The sequence below is a fragment of the Dermacentor andersoni genome, chromosome 3 (assembly GCF_023375885.2).
Source record: "Dermacentor andersoni chromosome 3, qqDerAnde1_hic_scaffold, whole genome shotgun sequence".
Lineage (NCBI taxonomy): Eukaryota > Metazoa > Arthropoda > Arachnida > Ixodida > Ixodidae > Dermacentor > Dermacentor andersoni.
Genome location: NC_092816.1, coordinates 155,113,028 through 155,133,881, shown reverse-complemented (window position 1 = coordinate 155,133,881; position 20,854 = coordinate 155,113,028).

The following is a 20,854-nucleotide window of genomic DNA, read 5'->3' as shown; positions in this document are numbered from 1 at the left end:
ACATGTTTTTCTAATATCTGAGCGATAAAGGAAATTATCGAAATAGGTCCGTAATTTTCAATACTATTGCGTGCACCTTGCTTGGGAAGTGGAATTACTATTGCGGTTTTCGTATCAACTGGAATCACACCACCATCCAAAACAAAGTTTAAAAGGGATAGCAATACATGTTTAATTGCGTCAAAATTTCACTGAAGTTCACTGACAAATTTTGTCGGAGCCAGGTGATTTGTTTGTCTTAAGATTGAAGACAATGGACCTTAATTCTTCAAGCGATAGTAAAGGAAGATATGCGGAATCTAGCAAGCTATCTGTTAAAGTACACACCGATGGTCGCCGTGTCCTCGATCCCGAGACACTTGAAAAGAACTGATTAAATAAGTTTGCCACAGTTTCGTCATCTGCAGAAAAATAAGATGAAAGGCGCTGTTTAGGCGTTGAAATGTTGCCACCTCTAAGATTATTGATTAGGGACCATGTTTTCTTTATGTCAGCTCGAGCTTCTTGAAATTTCTTTCTAAAATAAACGCGCTTCGCAAGTCTGATCATTGCATTCACCTTGTTTCTGGCACATTTATATCTTAAGCGCGTGTCGTTGCAGTTTGACGACCGCTTGGCCTTAGTCCACAAGTCTTTTTCCTTTATAGCAGCCAGGATTTCGCTGGTCATCCATTTCTGGCTCAGGTTACGTTGCCTGATTTTGACAACGCGTGTTGCCGCCTGCCTAAAAGCATCAAACGCAGCTACAAATCCGTGGTACATGTTTTCCGGTGACACAGTGCATAAAAAATTATCCCAATCATTTTTCTGGACTAGTTTATCGAAAAGCCTTGGGTCAATTATACAAATTTGTTTGACAGAGTTAATAGCCTCCGATAACAAAGGATTCACAGTCTGTTTCAGTGAACAGCAGACGAAGTAGTGGTCAGAAAGCTTAACCTGTGCAATGGTAGATTTTACTTCCAGATTATGGGCTCTAACATTTACATGATCAATGCAGGACGAAACAAGACGTTGAGATAGGAATTCTTCGCGAGTTGCTGCATGGATTGTCATTTCAATTCCCCATTTAGATAGTGTATCTAAATAATCAGCAACTATTCGTACTGTTGGACGTAACGTATCTATATTAATGTCACCTGTGAGGCAAATACATTCATCGGTTCCTAAACGTGATAACGCGGAGTCGAGCTCAGCCAAAAAAAGACGCCTGTTACCACATGGGGGACAATATACAGAAAGCAAGGCCAATGAAAATCGAGGATTAGATAAGAGGAGAGTAACAGTTTCGGCATGGTCGAAAGGCAAGTGTAGTTCGGAGACTGACCAAGTGTATTTTACGAAGACAGCCACGCCTCCACCCTTCCGGACCGGACGAAAAAAGAATGACTGATAGTCCGGTAGCGCGAAACTAGAAAATAGACCTGGCGAGATATTTATCTCGGTGAGTACGATGACATCAAAAAGCAGTGGAACAAAAGATAGAATGGCTACTAAATGGCCCAGTGCTTACGAATGCTTCTGATGTTTACGTGAGTAACATGGAAAGCGTCGTTACCCGCATAACAAAAAACCGCGAAACTTCTAAAAGGTCATTGCAAACCTTGAAAGTACTACCCATGACTAGATAAGCCTCTCAATGTCCAATTTTCTATTAATTCGAACGAGTGGAGCGCCGTCTGCTTTCCTTGCAAACACCTTGCCATTTCTTGTCCAGACGTAGTTGAAGGACATTTCCTTTGCTTTAGTGCGAGCTAGCCAGAACAGTTCACGATTAACCCGTGTGAGGTTGTCATTGAAATACAACCGTGGAAAATCATTCTGAACTAATCCTGGCAAGTTTTTACGTGATCGAAGCCATTGTTGCTTCGCTTCAACGGAGCACATCTGGACAAGAATAGCTGGTGCTGTATTGTCCCTACTGGGTAGACGGTGGATAGCAGAGACTTGAGTTGCCGCAAAGTTAGGTAGCTCAAGTTGTTGCGCAAGATCACTGAGGAAGGATTGCAAGTTCTCCTTTGGCTTGCAGGGAAACCCGTCGATCTAGAAATTCTTTCTCCTACTATACTGCTCCATTTCATTCATTTGCTCACTTATTTTGTCGATTAGGTCTGACTGGAACTCGACAGTAGAAGACAGCGAGTCAACCTTGGAACGCAATTCCGCCACCTCCGTCTGATCTTTGTTGACTGTCTCCAATACCGAGTCATATTTTGTGGAAAGAAATTCTATTGAAGTCTGCACTACCTGTATCGCGTTCTCGATCTTTCCAACTGAGTCCTTAAATGTAAGAAGTTCCTGTACTTTCGTGGCGAGTATTTCTACGCTAGATGCAAGTCGGTCTAGTTTTCCATTTACAGCAATAAATTGCTGTGCAAACGATTCTTTTGCTGTCTGTGTCAAGCCTCGTTGTGTGCTTTCTTGCGGTGGGCATGTTTGGCACAGCCAGCTTTCACGTTTAACTGAACTCATTTTTGCGTAGCTGTTTTCAACTACTGTAGAGCATTGTTTTCCAAGGTGGAAACCTTCTTGGCAAGCCGAACATGTTAAAAATTTCGCATACAAAGGTAACGGCTTAGAGGAAGCAGCACAATCAGAAGGCATTTCTGTGCAGTCAGCGGCAAAAAGTTACAATAATAAAATAAGTAAGAGCAAAAGGCTCACCTGCCGAAAGGCATGAACTGATTAGCTCCGGGAACGTATTTGCCGCTGACTGCAACGAAGCCGAGCGATGCTGTTCCTTAAGTGGGCATTCCCAGGCGTCTGGGGTGCAGGCTGGGTGATGTGCTGACGAGAGGGTGACAGCTTGCGGACGAAAATTGCAGACGGATACACGCTGTCTGCGCAGACCCTGCGCAGATCCAGGTTCACCGATGCCGGCGGCTGCACTGCCCGTGTCTCAGTGAAGCGTCCGATGACTGCATGCAGCACCTGCCGAAAGGCATGAAATGATTAGCTCCGGGAACGTATTTGCCGCTGACGGCAACGAAGCCGAGCGATGCTGTTCCTTAAGTGGGCATTCCCAGGCGTCTGGGGTGCAGGCTGGGTGATGTGCTGACGAGAGGGTGACAGCTTGCGGACGAAAATTGCAGACGGATACACGCTGTCTGCGCAGACCCTGCGCAGATCCAGGTTCACCGATGCCGGCGGCTGCACTGCCCGTGTCTCAGTGAAGCGTCCGATGACTGCATGCAGCACCTGCCGAAAGGCATGAAATGATTAGCTCCGGGAACGTATTTGCCGCTGAACGTATTTGCCGCTAACTCAACGTTACAATCGGAAATACAAAACGGCGGTGAGGACTAAGGTTGCGCAGATTTATTTAACGATTGATAAATTGAACTATTAACTGACAAAACATGCGCAAGATTACTTTTCTTGATATTTATATTTTGTTCAAGTCCCTGTGGTGTAGCTCACGTGTCCCGTGCCTTCTGATGTTTGACTTTGCTGCATGACATGCGCGTGACGGTGGAAGCCAGTTCGCTATTAGATAAGTAAGCTTGGCAAAGGCAAGGGCGAACCCGCGCTCGCACACGCTTTCGTTCACGATAACACACCGGTGAAGGATTTAATCTCTGAATGAATGAATGAATCGTTATCAGTTTATATACAATTTTCCCTCGCTTCTTACTTTAGTATGGTGCAGAATGTGTATCCCCAAAAACGCCGTAGTTAAAAACAACGGCATTGTTTCGGACAGCGCAAGGCCGTTGTTTGTAACGATTCGCGCATGGTACATAGTTTTTCTCTTGTGATTGATGTCTTCGACAAGGGTCACTCAAATGAAAACACGTATTTTGCGAAAATATATTATTGATAGGATGAAAAACGCTTTAGCACAATGTTCTACATAATCGCTTCCGCGTTCAATGAAAGTTTTCAACTCCGACAAGGTGCGTGAATTCCCGTGGAAAATAATGTTCTAGTTTTGGCTGTGGAACCAATCCTGCACCATTCGGTGTGCCTTTTCATATGATCGAACTTTTCTTCCAGCTCCTTGGGGATCGGGTAAAACATGTGCTAACCCGCTGTGACTGATATCCTGCGAGCAAGAATTGTCGGACAGCCAGAGTGCAGGTCTTCAATGACTGCAACTGTGGCACAGGCAGCGTGTGGACGAATACAGTCAAGCTCTGGTGCCACAAATCGACCTGCTTGACTCCAGGGACGTGGATCTTTCCCAATGCACACAAGTCGTCAAGTGTCTAGTTAATTTATACACGTGGTGCTGTAATAAATACTCATTACCATACATCCCGTTTCGACGAATTTCAATGTTTTACTCTTTCACTTATCAAAAAATTTCACAACACATGTTATTAGCGGGACAAAAGTAGGGCGGCCATCCTCACACTCAGATTTTGGCAGCGTTTGTGCAGCTGAATGCATTTGCCCCCTATAAAATATTTTCTACACTACTGGTAAAAAATTTTCCTAGTTCGTGGCATAAAAATAACAAAAGATTGAAATATTGTAGGAAGTTTAGGGCTTTCATTTCAGTGGCCCTAGTAGTACCGAGTAAGCAGTGTGTGCGAGGTAGTCATATTAATGCACGCTGACTTTGCCTTAGGGCAGTGGCTTGCTTTGATTTTTAAATTTAACATGCGCGAATAATATAGACCTTTGTTGCGGTACTTTGGCAATCGGGACAATTTTAATCAAGGCACTTAGTCAGGTAAATATTTCGCAGTACTGGAATCGTTGCAAAGCTGCACGTTCGTAATCGTCTTAGCATGATAAAAAATTTTGGCATAGGCAAAGATTCGGTCGGTATCTTTGCGTGATGAATTCAGCATCTGAGATTATTTATCGTTCTTTCGTCGAGGAAGTACTTGCATTTTGTCTAGTGGGCATCTTGTTCTCAAATAATGAGTGTCCTACTGTGTATTTGCACTCCTCTCCAGTCACAAGAGCATGGTCACGGCCAATCGAGGACGGCTTGGGGCCGACTTACAGGTGGCATGACGAAGTGGAGTCGGATGATTGTGAGGACAGTTTCTTTTTTTACCGTACGAGGTTTGTCAAGCATAACAGCTGCAGCATCAGTATACTTATCCTTGCCTGCAGGCATGTGGTGTTGCACTTCCGAGTTCTACTGGCACTTCTGCTTTGCTGAATTGTATGGATTTGACACGTCACTGTACGATGTAAAAAAGATATTCCCAGTTCCGCTTGAAAGGCGAAGCACCGATTGCGATAGCAAAATTAGTAGATAGCTAAGTAAGGATAGTACTTTTATGGCCGTATAAACTTGTAAACATTCGTTTACTAACTAAATTAACAATTATAAAATGTGTAAGCGTGACTCAGTGAGGACGCAAAAAGGAAAGACACACAGAGACAGCGCTGTCTTTGCGTATCTGCTTCTTTCTCTCCCCTTGTTCAGTAGCGCTTACCCATTCAATCATCGATTCAACCCAACTAGCCCGTCAACGTTTTTCAACTAAATTAACCAGCACGGTGTCACGCGCACAGGTAAACATGAACACATTTCGCTCAATGGCAGCGAAAATTGTCTGTGAAGACGGTAGAGTTAGGAATGGCGGCAGGAGCCGCGAGCTAATTCACCTCCGTACATCTGTCGCTTAAACGCAAAGAAAACATCGAAAGCACGGCGCGTACGAAGCTACCGGCACTACGCGCACTCTGCAAACATCGCCGAACGTTTTGAAGATGAGACCCACGCGGGCGAGCACTTCGGCCACGTCGCAGACCGCTTTCAAGACACACGAGTGCCGGCAACGCGTCCCTACGGCGTCGGCCAAAAAGCTGTTCCAAATGGCGCGATTTTCAGTCAGCGACACAGCGAATTCGGTCGCTCAGCGACCACCGCGACATCGTGGGCTCTCCGCGACTGGATTACAAGTTCGTCGCGCCTTCGCTGAGTCGCAGCGATCGGCGCGATGTGGGAGGCGCGATGTGGAAGAGATGCACTTTCAGCGCTGACGCAGTCGACGCTTACGTTTACAGTCGAATTTTTCGTTGTTTCTAATCACAATGCCTGCTTCGTTGCAGAACCCACCCCCTCCATTAAATATACACGAGGGCGGAGATAAGAAAGTGCTCAGTTGTGAAGAATGCTTAGCGAATGCCGTGACTCGTCCACCCTACCGGCTTAAAGTGAGAATCATCTATCTCCACGCATATTACTTCAGAAACAATATAATTTAAACATGACAAGCGAACAGAGCATACCCAGCGAATTCGGTCTGTCTAGCAAAGTGCAGGACGCCTCCTTGTCCCAGTCGATGAAGGAAGGCCACAATCCGTGAGACGGTGAATTCTTCTTCCTCTTCTTCTCGGTTATGATGATAATGACGACCTCGAATGCAATGCTGCATACAAAATAAGGGAACCTGGACAAGGGTCGGGAAAGTCAATATTTGGGATTATTTCTAAAACCTAACCTATTTAGTTATTTTAGCTATTGAATTTTGCTTACCCCAATACTGCAACTCTCTTGAAGACCATAGCAGGTGGGCAAATCAGTATAATACCGCGACACAGTCGACAACCAGCTTTTCCCCATTCTTTCTTTTGTATGCCCGCGAACAATGCACCACACTCGACGCCATTTTGCCGTTTAGTCTGGCCGCCTCCGAATTCAGCCCAGTTTCTAAAATAGCTCAATATGCTGAAGAGTGTCGGCAGCTGGCCCGCTTCTTTACTCCGGACACTCAAGCCCTCCAAAATGATTGTCATGACCGCAATCTGACTGCACAAGCTTGCACCGTTGGCTCCCTCGTCTGGCTCCTCACGCCGTTTCATTCCCCTGGCCTGACTCCTAAGTTTGCCCCCAAGTACCAAGGCCCGTTTCGCGTCATCGAGTGCCTATCTACCCTTCACCTATGTTGTTGAGCCGATCACCCCATCCTCCGACAAGTGTCGTCTTGGCCACCAGGTGGTCCACGCGAGCCGCCTCAAACCATATCATGACCCCCTTATTCTCACGTCACATTGAGTCGCCAGGATGGCTTCCCTTCGCCACCGGGGTACTGTAGTGGGGATGAAGCAACGCACGCAGCAGTGGGACACTGTCTGGGTGGCAGGTGCGAACGCAGATCGCGGGCTGTCGACGCCGGCTCAGACTGTCTTTGCTGTGCCCGTCGTGCGGTCCTCCCGCCTTCCGCCCAACTTTAATAAACCCCCTTCCACATGTATATCTCGTAATACTGAAGCACATCTCGATTTGCAGCTTCTGCGGTAGCGCATGAGTGCGGATAGCAAAGTCGCTAGGGAAATAATTGGGGGCGCCTTAACGAAATCGATACGTCAAAATCAAGAGCCATCCGCGACGGCGTCTGTAGTAGACGCTGTGCGATGTTTGGACGTTAAGATTGTTCGCCGACTGAAGACAGGCTGCCCCGGAGGGCTTCTGATGATTACTCTAGCTTGAAAAGAAAAAAAAAGAAAAAAAATTAAAACATATCAAAAGCCCAGAATCAATCATCGCTCGTCGCGGCTAAACGCTCTTAGGGTGATTAGTGATTTCCAGGCGACGAGTGGCTACGCTTTATCAAGAACACTGATAGCGCCGGCGGGACAAGCATTCTGGCGAAGTTCAATGCGCAGGGATAGCTTCTGATTATTTTGTTTTTGTTTTGTTGACGTCATCACGCGTCACCGCGGGATGTTTGAAAAGTTTAAGGTCAGTACGCCACGTCGTGGCACTAGCGCGAACTAAGCCCTCGTGTCCAGAAAAGCTGGATACGCTTCATTCTTGAAATGCGCTGCTCAAGTCGTGGTAAATCTTCACAAGCAGCACTGATATGGGGCTAAGGATAAGCACCTTACCAATGCAGAATACCCATCTTGACTAAATTCGGTTTGTTCGTGTAGATGTTTCATTTGGACGATCATTTGAATAGAATGAGTTGCTGATGAAATTGTGGGCTCGGTATTTCATCTAACACGTTTGTTTTCCACAGGCTATGCATTGCAGCGACCATAAACCTATCAAATGATACGACAGACAACGCGTGGAGTTGGAGAGGTATATTATTCGCTTTTTATTTTTATTTTATGAATACTGCAATCACCATGCGGTGATTTTAGCAGGGTGATACAAGCTTAATATATACAATGGTATTGTACAGGAAATGCACAGGTTAATAAGTCAGTATATGAATAAATACAAAGCATATACAGGTTGGACACACACAAGGTTACACCAAAGAACTAAAACACTGTCACTGGAAACATGATACAGACAAAGCAACGTCACTGTCAACATGATAAGAAGGAAGGTTGTGTTGCCGCAGAGATGACATGATGTTTTAGCTGGTACCGGGTTTATCTGAGCATCGGGTCGTCATCGCACTATACATACCAGTTGACGTGGTCGGAATCGCTGTGTGGTCTTCTGGAGGCAGTCCCCTGATCCTGCGGCTGGCCCGATGGACGGGAGCCTCTATTGGAACTGGGCTGGTGGTTCCGCTCCCAGGAGGGGTCTGCGGCTTGAGTGAGAAATACCCAGCACCTCCACCAGTTTGTCACGTGCCTCAAGAAAGGACTGACGACGTTTAACGGGGACCGCTGGCTTCTGAAAAACAACAGCGACGGGACCAGGATGTTGTTGTTCTTCTCCTGAGTGGCCATGGCACATACCCACAGTGGGGGATTGGCCATGAATTGCTATCAAGCGGGCGGGGTAGCAGGCGCACTTCTTCCCCCCCCCCCCCCCCTTGTTGGTTTTGCCGTCTTTTCACTTGCACCGTCCCCACTACTATAGGAGGCAATATGAATAAATACAAAGCATACAAGTTGGGCACCCACAAGGTTGCACCGAAGAAGTAAAACACTGCCACTGCAAACATGATCAGAAGGAAGGTAATGTTGGCGCAGAGATGTCGGTATTTTTTAGCTGGTTCCAGTCCGCTATTGTACGCGGGAAGAATGAATACCTTAACGAGTTGCTACGTGAGGAGAAGGGAGGTTTAGTGAAATTCTGCCTTGCCGAGTAGAGTACCCCGACGAGAAGAATACGATTTCCGTTATGCCAATTTTGCAATGGCCCTTTATTAGCAGATATAAGAATTTCAGTAGCAAAGAACAATTTTTTGTGCCAGAGAAGAAAGATTAGCCCTCTTTAAAAGCTCCGTAACTGAAGTTCTCGTAAATATGTTATATATAAAAACGCACGGCTATTCTTTACACAAGCTCTAGTTTGGTGGTGTTAGTTTTTGAAGAAGGGTCCCATATAATTGCAGCGTAATCTAAGATGGGCAGCACAACGAATTTGCAAGCCGAGGGGTGAACAGAATGGGAGGAAAGCTTAAGTGCTCGCATGAGGAAAAAGAGTTTCGGTCCGGCGCTGGCGTGACTACGCCATGGTCCAAAAAGAAAAAAATATTCGCAATTCGCCGTAAAGGCGAGGCACTGATTGCGATAGCAAATTGGGAGATAGCTGTACAAAGTAAGGAGAGTAGCTTTATCGGCCGTATAAACTTGTAAACATTCGCTTACTAACTGAATTAACAATGATAGAATGCGTGCACATTGTATCATGAGTTCAAACCAACTAGAAAGTCCATGGGTTTCAACTAAATTAACCAGCACGTTGTCACGCGCGCACAGGTAAACATGAACACACATCGCTCGATTACAGCGGAAACTGTCTGTGAAAACGCTGGAATTAGGAATCGTGGCCGCAGCCGCGAGCCAGTTTACCTCCGTGCATCTGACGTTTCAACACGCATGAAACGTTGAAAGCACATCGCATACGAAGCTACCGGCGCAACACGCACTCTGCCAACATCGCAGATCGCTTTGAAGATGAAACGGACGCGGGCGCGCACTTTAGCCACGTCGCAGACCGCTTTCAAGACACACGAGCGCCGGCAACGCGTCCCTACGGCGTCGGCCAAAAGGCTGTTGTTACATGGCGCGATTTTCCGTCAGCGAACAGCGAATTCCGTCGCTCAGCGACTATCGCGACGTCGTGGGCTCTCCGCGACTAGATTCCAACAAGTTGGTCGCGCCGTCGCTGAGTCGCAGCGATCGGCGCGATGTGGGAAGGAAGGAAGGAAGGAAATCAACTTTATTCGAGGTCCTGCAGGCCACGAGAGCTTTGGGCTCTCATGGAGTGGGCGTCTCCCACGACGGAACCGGGAGGTTGAGTTTCCTGGCGGCGTCGTGCACCTGCTGCACGGCACAGAGTTGGGGAGCTAGTTCTTCGCTCCGGATTGCTTCCTCAAACTTGCGCTTGTCCTGTTCGCAGTTTATGTGAGCTTGCGAGCACGGCCAGAGTAAATGATAGACGAGGGGACATTGTGTGACGAAACAAAGCGCCGTGAAAATAGGCGGTTTCCTGTTTTACCGCACGTTGGTAGCTCTGTGGACCAATGTCGCGCGCCAGCTTTAGCTATGTTTTAATAGGGCTTACCCAGCAGCGTTTGAGGCTTAGGAGCTTTACAAACATTTCTCTTTTTATTGCGAAAGCAATACTATGCCAGGTCTAACCGCTCGTCGTGTATACCGTGGCCCCTCCAGGGCCGGCGCTGCGCTTAGCAGGTGGTGTGACGTCAGCTCTCTCCGTTGCTATGACGATGCATGACGTCAGCTTGCTCCCCGCCGCAGCTAGAAGGGAGCTGCTCGTCGCGTGTGCCGTGGCCCCCGAGCCGGCGCCGCGCCTAACAGGGGGTCTCTCCGTTGATATGACGACCTTCTCGCTTTGCGCTCGCTCCGTGACGGCTTCACTGGGATATACAGCGGTGCGCTGCGCGTTGGTTGATCAGTCTCACCATGGAAGTTACCGACGAAGAGTCTATATCTGAATATAGTTGCGCTACTGCTTCAGAACAGTTAAATTCTAAGGCGAAAGCTAAGCAAGCTAGGAAGAATGGGACAAAGAGGTTGCAACGTTGCTTTCGCAATTCAACCAGGTTTAACCAGAGCTAAACCACAGCCAATTTTTTTCCGTTTACACATTCCTTTAAAAGGAGAAGCTGCACGCTTCTCCTTTTATCCGTATCCGAAATCGTATCCGGACGAGATGGATACGATTTCCGTTATGTCAATCTTGCAATTGATCTTTATGAGTGGAGATAAGAATTTCAGTCGCGAATAACGATTTTTTTTTTTGTGCCAGAGAAGAAAGATTAGCCCTGTTGAAAAGCTCTATAACTGAAGTTTCGTAAATGTGTTTTAAATAAAACGCATGCTCTTTTTTGTAGCTAATCTAGTTTGGCGATGTTAGTTTTTGTAGAAGAGTCCCATTTTATTGCTGCATAATCTAAAATGCGCAGCACAACGGATTTGTAAGCCAAGTGGTAAACAGAAAGGGATTAAAGCTTAAGCGCTCAAAAGCGTTAACTGAGGAAAAAGAGTTTAGGTTCGCATTGGCAGTGACAGAATTAATACGAGTGTTCCATTTGGGATCGTTAAAAATCTAAAGCCCTAAATATTTACAGTTACTAACATCAGAGAGGAAAGTGTTATTAATACTTTAATCAAAGTGTAAATGTTTCTTTTTACGTTTTATTCTCATGAAGACCGTTCTTTCAATGTTTATCACCATCTTCAATTCTCGACACCAAGGAGCAATTTTCTGAAGTGCACTGTTCAGCAATACTTGATTCGATTTGGCATTAATTTGGGAGTTCGAAACACAATCGTTGACAAAAGGTTTAATATGAACTGCAATATCTCGTACAATATCATTGATATATAGGAGGATCAGAAGTGCCCCTATCATTGAGCAGTGGGGCACTCCAGAATCCACCGTTACTGATGCAGATACGCTGTTACGCATGGACGTAAACTGTTTGCGGTGGGTTAAACGTGCAGCGGTCCATTCAGTTCGCTGATTATTTTTGAAAACATTATGTAATTTATAAAGCATTGTTTTGTGAGGAACATTGTCAGGTGCTTTTGAAAATCCATGAACATAGCATCAATTTGTGTAGCATTGTTAATTGATGTTGCAAAATGGTTGATTGTCTCTATCAGCTAAGTACACGTCGAAAATCCTTTTCTAAAACCGTGTTGATGTTTGGTTAAAAATTTGGGTTACCAAGAAAAATTTGCATTTGATTTATGTATGATGTGTTCGAGTAAATTGCAAGTTGTGGATGTTAGTGAAATCGGGCGATCATTGTTAATCTTGTTTCTCCTCCGACATTTATCTAACGGTTTGATTCCGGCTGTCAACCAGGCATTCGATAGTTCACCGTCGCGTAATGATTTCGTAAATAAAACGTGCAAATACTTAGACACCCACTCGGCATATTTTTGAAGAAACGAATTTGGGTTGTTGTCTGGCCCCGGTGACTTCTTCACATTCAGTTTTAACAGCATGTCGAAGATACCTTGCTCTGAGATTTTGAGGTCTGGCATGCGTGGCAAGGAGACATAAAAAAAAAGATGGCACCATCATCTTTAGTACAAATAGATTTGAACTGGTCGTTAAATGAGTTGAATAATAATTCAAAATCAGTTACTTGTCCCACGTTAATTTCGGAGGTCCCAGTACGAGGATTTAGGCGAAATAGTTCACCACACTTTTCCGGTGATGCTGTAATGAAACTAGGGACTGATTCCCCGTAGTAACGTGTTTTGTCTATGCTCGCTTGATTCCTAATTTCAGAGAACAAACCTGAAATTAAGTTTTCACAATACGAAGTGTTGGAGCATGATTTTTCTCTTTTTAAGTCTCTTAGCCACCTCCGTAATTTCAGTTTCGTCCTGGAAATGCACGCATTCTTACTTTTGGTTTCTTAACAATGTTTTGCACAAAACGCATACAGCTGGTTGACGCTTCAACGAATTCGAACGGCTGAAACAAGAAGCTGCACGCAAACAGAGGCACTCTCACTGTCCGATTTTAAAATCGCGGAAACGACGACGGCTCGGCGCGGATTCCGGGCAGCAAACACGAGCGCTGAATTCGAAGTGGGTTGACCTCCTCGACTTTGTGACGCCACGGGGGAGCACAAAAGTTTCTGCTGAAAACAAAGGGTATAAAACATAAAATAAATGTGGGCTCTGCGCATGGAGAATGTGCGCTAGGATTCGATGCCCAAATTAACAGCGCGGTACACACACAGTTGCACATACCCGACGACCCAAAGTAAAATCGAAGTGGGTCATGGAAGTGTGGCAAGTGCCTAGTTTCACGTGCCCAGTAATCCAAGTTGGTATGAACGAGCTTCATCGAATGGCGGCACGTAAGTTGTAGCGCACGCTCAGTAACATAAGTTGGCGGAAATACGTCACATATGCAATGTCAGATTCCCGTGATTATAGTTGGCCCGACGCTCGCACTCGAATCCGGTTCCCGGATATCACACAGCAGCGGGATGCTGTGAACCACTAGACCATAGACTATCCAGTGATCCAAGTTGGCGGGAAAACGATAGAGACACAGACAGAAAAACAGGCAGCCATACATACAAACAGCACGTGGAAAGTGGTTGAAGTGTCCTAATAATTATATCGCAATTAAATGATAATGGCATTAAAACAAGAACACGTTGAGGCCGGCCCTCCCACGTCTCCAATCACTGTACAGGCGCCACTGTACAGGTTGTCCTGCAAAGCTCACAGATCTTTTCTACTACTGCATTCACGTTGTCGCAAGCTACGACGCAATGACGCCACCGACAGGCACATATACCTTCACAAACTATGATGTGATAACCAGCTTCGTGAGAAGATGCGATGAATGCTTCTTCCTTCGAATATGGGAGGTAGCGGGTTCAAACACCTTGCGGTGTATATTGTGAGCTCACTACCGGTGAAACCGTGATTACGTGCAGCTGTACGTTGCGTCTCTGCGCGGAGCGTGTAATTAGCCGCACGGCGAACTAGCCCAGCAGGTAGTTGATACTAGCGGAGGCTGTTGGACACGGTGTCACTTTGATTCCGGCTGTGGAGTCGAATCTCTGCAGAACAACGTGCGTGGCATTAATATGGGCAGGAGAGACTTGGGGTGGGAAAAGGTGTTAAGGGTTTGGTGCCGCGCAAACGACTAACGTCTCTGTTGAGAAAAAAACACGCAACGGCAAAATAATTTGACTCGCTGGTCCTCCCAAGCCCCGCCAGCGACACACAGGCCAAATTTGTACGCTAACGTTTCAGACGCGGCCTGTTGTGGTGGTTCAGTAGGCCTCGTTCGGCAGGCCGCGCCCGTTTGTTTAAATGCCGTTAGGATTCAAAGGCGGAACCGCATGGCGCGATTTCAGGCGTGATTGATGCGCGGCTGGTGGGACGCGCGCGTCACTTTGACGGTTGCCCAGCATGATCTGTCACGAAATCGCGCCGCCGCGTGCTGCTGCTCGGAGTACAAAAAAAAGGCCACGCGCGGCGCGTCCGCCAATCAGAGTTCAGGTAAGTCGCGTGGAATTTGGTCACGTGGCAGATGGCCCTGCTCTCTGCGCATTTCGACGGAACCTCCTTGGCGTAATTTTTTTTTTCTCGCCAGGACTGGCGCGTGCGTCAAAGAAAACACGCGCTACCGTGATTTCGTTCGCGCATCGTGTTGGTTCGCGCATCATGTTCACACAAAATGGACAAAGCAACCTTCAACGAGGCCCTAATAACTAAAGTGGAGAAGCGTCACGTACTGCGGGACGTACGCGACCGCAATTACAAGAACAACATCAAACGTGACCAGGCTTGGCGAGCTATAGCTGGTACCCTCAGCGTCCCCCTTAATAGTAGCAATCTCCTCTTCTGCTCGGTAGTAAGCGGCCGATACTCCATTTTCTATGTGAAGTAAACAAGCACCGGCCTCTGAGCATGCGGAAAGTACATAGTCGCAGTTTCGTACGCAATCTTGCTGCTTGAAATTAAGCTTGATAAGTACACTTCGGAAAAAAAATGTCGCTCTCTAGTTACACTAAGATTATTTTTATTGCAGTGTTCTGTAAGTTTAAGGGCATATTATATATGCGGTAACAGAAACAATTCATGTCGTTGGGAGTTATGTTGTCTGGCAACCCGGAAAACGCGACGCGAATGCGCCGCTCCTTTTTGTCGCGTGAGTGCTCGCGCGTCGGCGGCAACGCGAGCGTTCGCAGCGCGCCCTGTTTTTCGCTCGCGGAAAACGCGCGATGCGGTTCCAGCTTTATTGTGCTTCATGTACTTTACAGGTGGTATGTATGCATGTTTGTTTGCTTTGTGCACTTCGGAGGCCACTTGCCGGTTTGGCGGCGGCAGCCTTTGTGCTAGATGCCAACAAGTGTTTTAGGTAGAGTAGTCCCGCTGCAGTACGCGCCTCATTCATAACTCGTTCCGACGATGGCAAAGCGGGCTGTCGCTAAAGTGATTCGATATAAACGCATTACCATCGACCGTCATCGCAGGATGGGTTGTACCACATTTTTTTAAGGTGAGATCATTAAGTGGCTCATGAGGCGGATAATGCGGCGTGGGCGTGACTACGCCATGAGCCAAAAAGGCTACGAACCTTTGCCCATTTGGTGGAAGTCGAACCTATGACGCTTGGTGTTAAATAAAGCGCAGTTAATTAAAGCCGAGTTAATTAAAACACCTGCACCCACGACCTTCGGTGTTCAATAAGGCGAAGTTAATTAAGGCACAGATAAGGTAGAGTTAACTAAAGGCCCTCTAACCCACGCCATTTCGTGGAAGTCGAAGTCGAGTGCAAGAACCCCAGTAAGCCAAAATTATTTCGGAACTGTTCACTGTCCCTCAGAACCCACTATCAATTCTGGGGGTATTAAATTGCACATTTCTCTCTTTTTCCCATGCTTCAAAAGAAGAAAAGAAAGTGCTCCCGTGGAAGTGCTTGGTATCAATCCCTGTACCTCTCGCATGCTTCGCATGCTAAGCGAGCGCTCTACCTCCTGATGTACACCCCTGATTACTTTTTCATGATTTTCCCCGCAGGGGCGTCTGCGCAAGCAGGCGTTTGGTGTGTTGCGACACCACGTACCCGAGCACACGAGGGTTGGACCCTCCCGCGTGTAGCCGTGCGCAACTTAGCCGTGTCCGGGGAAAGGGGGATCCTGGGGGTTGAGCCGATGCCGGGTGTTCGGACCTTTAAGGCCCCCCGGCGGAGGCAACACACCTCTTTGGCCTCTGCTTCACGTAGACGGCACCCCCGGACTGACCCACCCGGGGGAAATCGGTAGTTGCCTTTTCCTGTCTCTCGCTCTCCCTCCAACCTTCGTCTTTCTCTCACTTTCCATCTTTCCTGTCTTCTCCTCGCTTCTCTTCACTTCCAATTTTTCCTGGCAGCGAGGGTTAACCTTGTGTGGGTGGCCAACCTTGGGTACTCCAGATTGGGTTATAGTAGCACCGTACAACTGGCGAGGGCTTGTCTTACTCGTAAGACTTGCTCCGTCCCCATGTTGGGCTCGGTGGTGGGAGGTTGGCGTTGCTGCCGAACTCAAGACTTCTATATAGCTTCTAGCAAACCACTTTCCCTTGATCGCCCTCTAAAAAGAGGGCGCACCGATGCAACGTTTCAATTCTTTTTGAAGAACAATCAAGAACACTTCCCTAAGTACCAAGTAATCCATAGTGAAGGCAACAAGAGCGTGCGTAAATTGTCCCCCTTCTTGGTGGCGAAATGCCTCGCAAACACTATAGGATCTGGCTACAAAGCTACAAAGATGTCGAATGGAGACCTGCTCCTTGAATTGAAGGATAAAACACAACACGATAAAATTAATGACTTGAAATGCATTGGCGATGTAGCAGTCACTGTGTCGGCACATCGAACCATGAACACGAGCCGTGGAGTAATCTCTGAAGACGACTTCTTAGACCTTAGTAACGAAGAGCTGCTTGAAGGTTTCCAGGACCAAAATGTGATCAAAGTAGAAAGAATCCTTATCCGCAGGAACAATGAACAACTTCCAACAAAGCACATAGTATTAACCTTTGGTACCAGTCTACTGCCTAGTACATTGGATGCAGGCTATATCAAAGTACGTGTTTGGCCGTACATCCCAAATCCTCGACGGTGCTTTAAGTGCCAGAGGTATGGGCATGGATCCCAGACATGCCGAGGAAGGCAGACTTGCGCAAAATGCAGCTCGAACGATCATCCATCAGACACTTGCGACTCATCTCCAGATTGCGTGAACTGTGATGGAAGCCATCCAGCCTACTCTAGAACATCCCCTAAATGGAAGAAAGAAAAAGAAATCATTGCATTAAAAGTCAAAGAAAATATAACATTTCACGAAGCAAGAAAACGTCTGTCCTATTTAGATCACACAAGCTTTTCCGAGGTGGCGCGACGGGGGGCAGCGTCACAAATCCCTCGGGAGTCTACCGCGGTCACTGATAGTGGCCCGGTAATCACTCCGCCTGCCCCCCTGGTGGCAGCAGCAAGTGCTGCTCCATCAACATCGAAGGTGGACCTGCCGACTCCGGTCCCGCAGGTCCCAAAGCTAATCCGAACTCCACGGCCTGGGACGCGAGTTTCAGTGCCTAGTTCACGATCCTCCAGCGCTTCAGAGAAGGTTATGGAGGTCGATCAGAAATCCTCGGAGTCATCGACGCCGAAAGATCAGCGCTCTCAAGAGTGCGCTAGAAGAGATAAAATACCTGTAACTGCTCAAAGAAAGGGACCGGTAACCTAAACGGTTACCGCCCTTGTATACACATCCATCTATCTTTACCACGTGCTCTTGAACACAGACAACAAAAATCTTCCTCAATATGGCTACACAAATAATTCAGTGGAATGCCAGGGGCCTATTTCGCAATCGAGATGACGTCAAAGATCTACTGGAGGAATATCAGCCACGACTGTTCTATGTTCAAGAAACACATTTAAAGTCTACACACCAGAACTTCTTAAAACAGTACATAATTTTCCGTAAAGATAGAAATAATGGCAATTCTTCTTCAGGTGGTGTGGCAATGATAGCCCAAAAGTCAGTTGCATGCCAGCATGTATCACTCCAAAGTTCATTTGAAACAGTGGCTGTTCGGGCTATATTGTTCGACCAACTTATAACTATTTGCTCTAAATATTTACCACCTGATGAAAGGTTTGACATTGCAGAATTTGAAAAGCTGATTGACCAGCTTCCCGAACCCTATATAATAATCGGAGACTTGAATGCTTATGCACACTTATGGCACACACAAACATCTATTGACTGCAAATGACCCACCGACGTGCACACGCTGCGGTGAGAACTTAACCGTCCTACATGTCCTCATTCAATGTCCCGAACTTCACCGAGAGTGAGTAGCTCATTTTAAGGAACTCTACACACACCATATACCACCCCATCCCTCGATGTTCTTACCAGAAGATGCACTTTTTAACTTTAAAAGAGTGCTTAATTATCTTGCACAAGCTAACTTACTAGATATCATCTCATTCCATGCTAACCATCAGATTGTGCCTCACAGGTGAAGTACAATCTGATGCACAAGAGTATGTCTGAGCTCTCTTGCACTTCTTGGGCGAGCAAGAATTGTACAGCAAGGGACTCGGTCAATCCGCAACAATTTACCATGTGTGCCTATAACCAATGCATTTAAGACATTATATTTCTCCTCATAATTTTAGAATTCATTCACTAGTATTTATAGATTTGTCTTACGTGTAGGCCTCTATACAGCCTCTATTTTAAGTCACAGCACCAAACCCACAATTTTACTAAACAAAAACACATGTCCTGGCGCTCTTTGGCCTTAGATGCCCTTGCGCCAATAAACTCGAATCATCATCATCATCACTTTTTCATGATTTTTATTTCAGGCACTCATGACTCCTGCGGGAAACAAACAGATAAACAAGCTAAGTAGTCTATTCTATCTGCAATGCGTGTCATGCCTCAACGACACACATTTATAATTTTCCGTCTAACGTATGGCGGAACTAATTATTGTATTTGTGAATAGATGCCCAGAAAAACCGTCGCAAATCGGCGACGTTCTGTTTTGTCGGAATAATGACACTTGTGATGGCATTTTTCTTTACTTCGAAGCTTACCCGCCGTGGCAGCTCTTGCTTTCCGTATTTGAGTACGAGGTCGGCTATTCGACTCCCGATCACGAAGGCTGAATATCATTGGGGCCAAAGTCTAAAGAACATTCCTCTACGGATTGAAGTGAAGTTTACACTCCACGATGCCGCAGTTAATCCGTAGCCATCCACAATAGCATCCAATAGTTCCACATTTCCTTTGCGAGAAGAAAGGCCATCAATAAAAGATTACAGGGCAAACTCTCTTGCGGGAATGGTCAGATACTTGGGCATTCCTTCCAGTGACTCGCCATGGAATCGTACGTCTCTGACGTATCCGAACGCGTCTAGTCGCGTGATGGCGACGCTTGCTCGCGTTTACTTATTTTTTGTTCTTATATAACTAATAATTTGATTATTATTATTAATTTTATCTAGGCTTAAGTAATCTTATTTACACCTAAATAATTCTGATTAGCCTCGATTATGTAATTTAGTCAATCAAAATTAGGTGCAATAATATTTAGAAACTACAATGAATATTGACTCAGCATCGTCATCATCAACCAATGCAGGAGGAAGGCCTCACCGTGCGATCTCTAATTACCCCCGTCTTGCGCCAAGCGATTCCGACTAGCGCCTGCGAATTCCTCAATTTCATCACCCCGCATATTCTTCTGCCGTGCTCGTCTGCGCTTGCTGTCTCTTGGCACCCAATTCTGTAACCCTAATGGTTCACCGGTTATCTAACCTGCGAATTACATGACCAGCCCAGCTCCATTTTATTTCTCCTAATGTCAATTAAAATATTGGCAATCCCTGTTTCCTCTCCGATTTCCTCTCTTCCTTCTTTAATTCCTTCTTGTTTCCTCTCCGAGTTCTTGAAAGCATGCAGTGAATAGCAACGGAGATACTTTATCTCCTTGTGTAACCGCTTTCTTTATAGGTATTTTCCTACTTTTCATGTGGAGAATGAAGGTAGCCGTGGAAAAACTGTAAATATTTTTGAAGGGGTTTACGTAAGCCTTCTGTACTCCTTCATAACGTAATGCCTCTATGGCTGCTGGTATCTCTACTGAATCAAAGGCCTTTTCGTAATCAATGAAAGCTATATAGAGAGGATGATTGTACTCCGCGGATTTCTCGATTTTCTGATTGATTACATGGATGCGATTCATTGTAGATTATCGCTTCCTGAAGGCAGCCTGTTCTCTTGGTTGACTGAATTCCACCGTTGCCCTGATTCTATTGGAAATTATCTTGGGTGAATATTTCGTACAATACAGGAAGTAAGTTATTCGGCCTATAATTGTTCAATTCTCTAACGTCTCCTTTTTTGAGGATTAGTATGATTTTGGCATTATTTCACTTTTCTGGGACTCGTCAAGTCGTGAGAGAATTCGTATAAAGAGCCGACAGCTTTACAAGCATGATCTATCCTCCGCCTATGATTAAATCGGCTGCTATTCCATCTTCTCCTGCCGCTTTTCCCCATTTCATGTCTTGCAAGGTCTTTCTAACCTCATCCCTAGGTATAGAAGGAGCCTCTGTAACCTACTTCGAATGGAGGTTTCGAGGTTGCTCTGGGTAATGTACAGATCGGCAGAATATGTTTCCGCTGCTTTTATTATATCTTCGAAGTTCCTGCTGATATTACCCTGCTTATCTTCCAGTGCACATATGATGGCTTGTTGTAGGCCAAGTTTTCTTATCACTTATGTCATGCTGCTTCCATTTCTTTACTGCTTCGTCAGTCTTTTCTACGTTATAACTTTGATAACTTCGAATACCTTCTATTTTCTTCTTGTTGATCAGTTATGACAGTTCCGCGCATTCTGTCAGAATTTTTTAGTTGGACACTTTCATTCTTTGGCTTTTCTTTCTTAAGTCCTTCGTTACTTGGGACACCTTACCAATGGTTGCCTTGGGGCGCTACTTCCCACTTCTGTT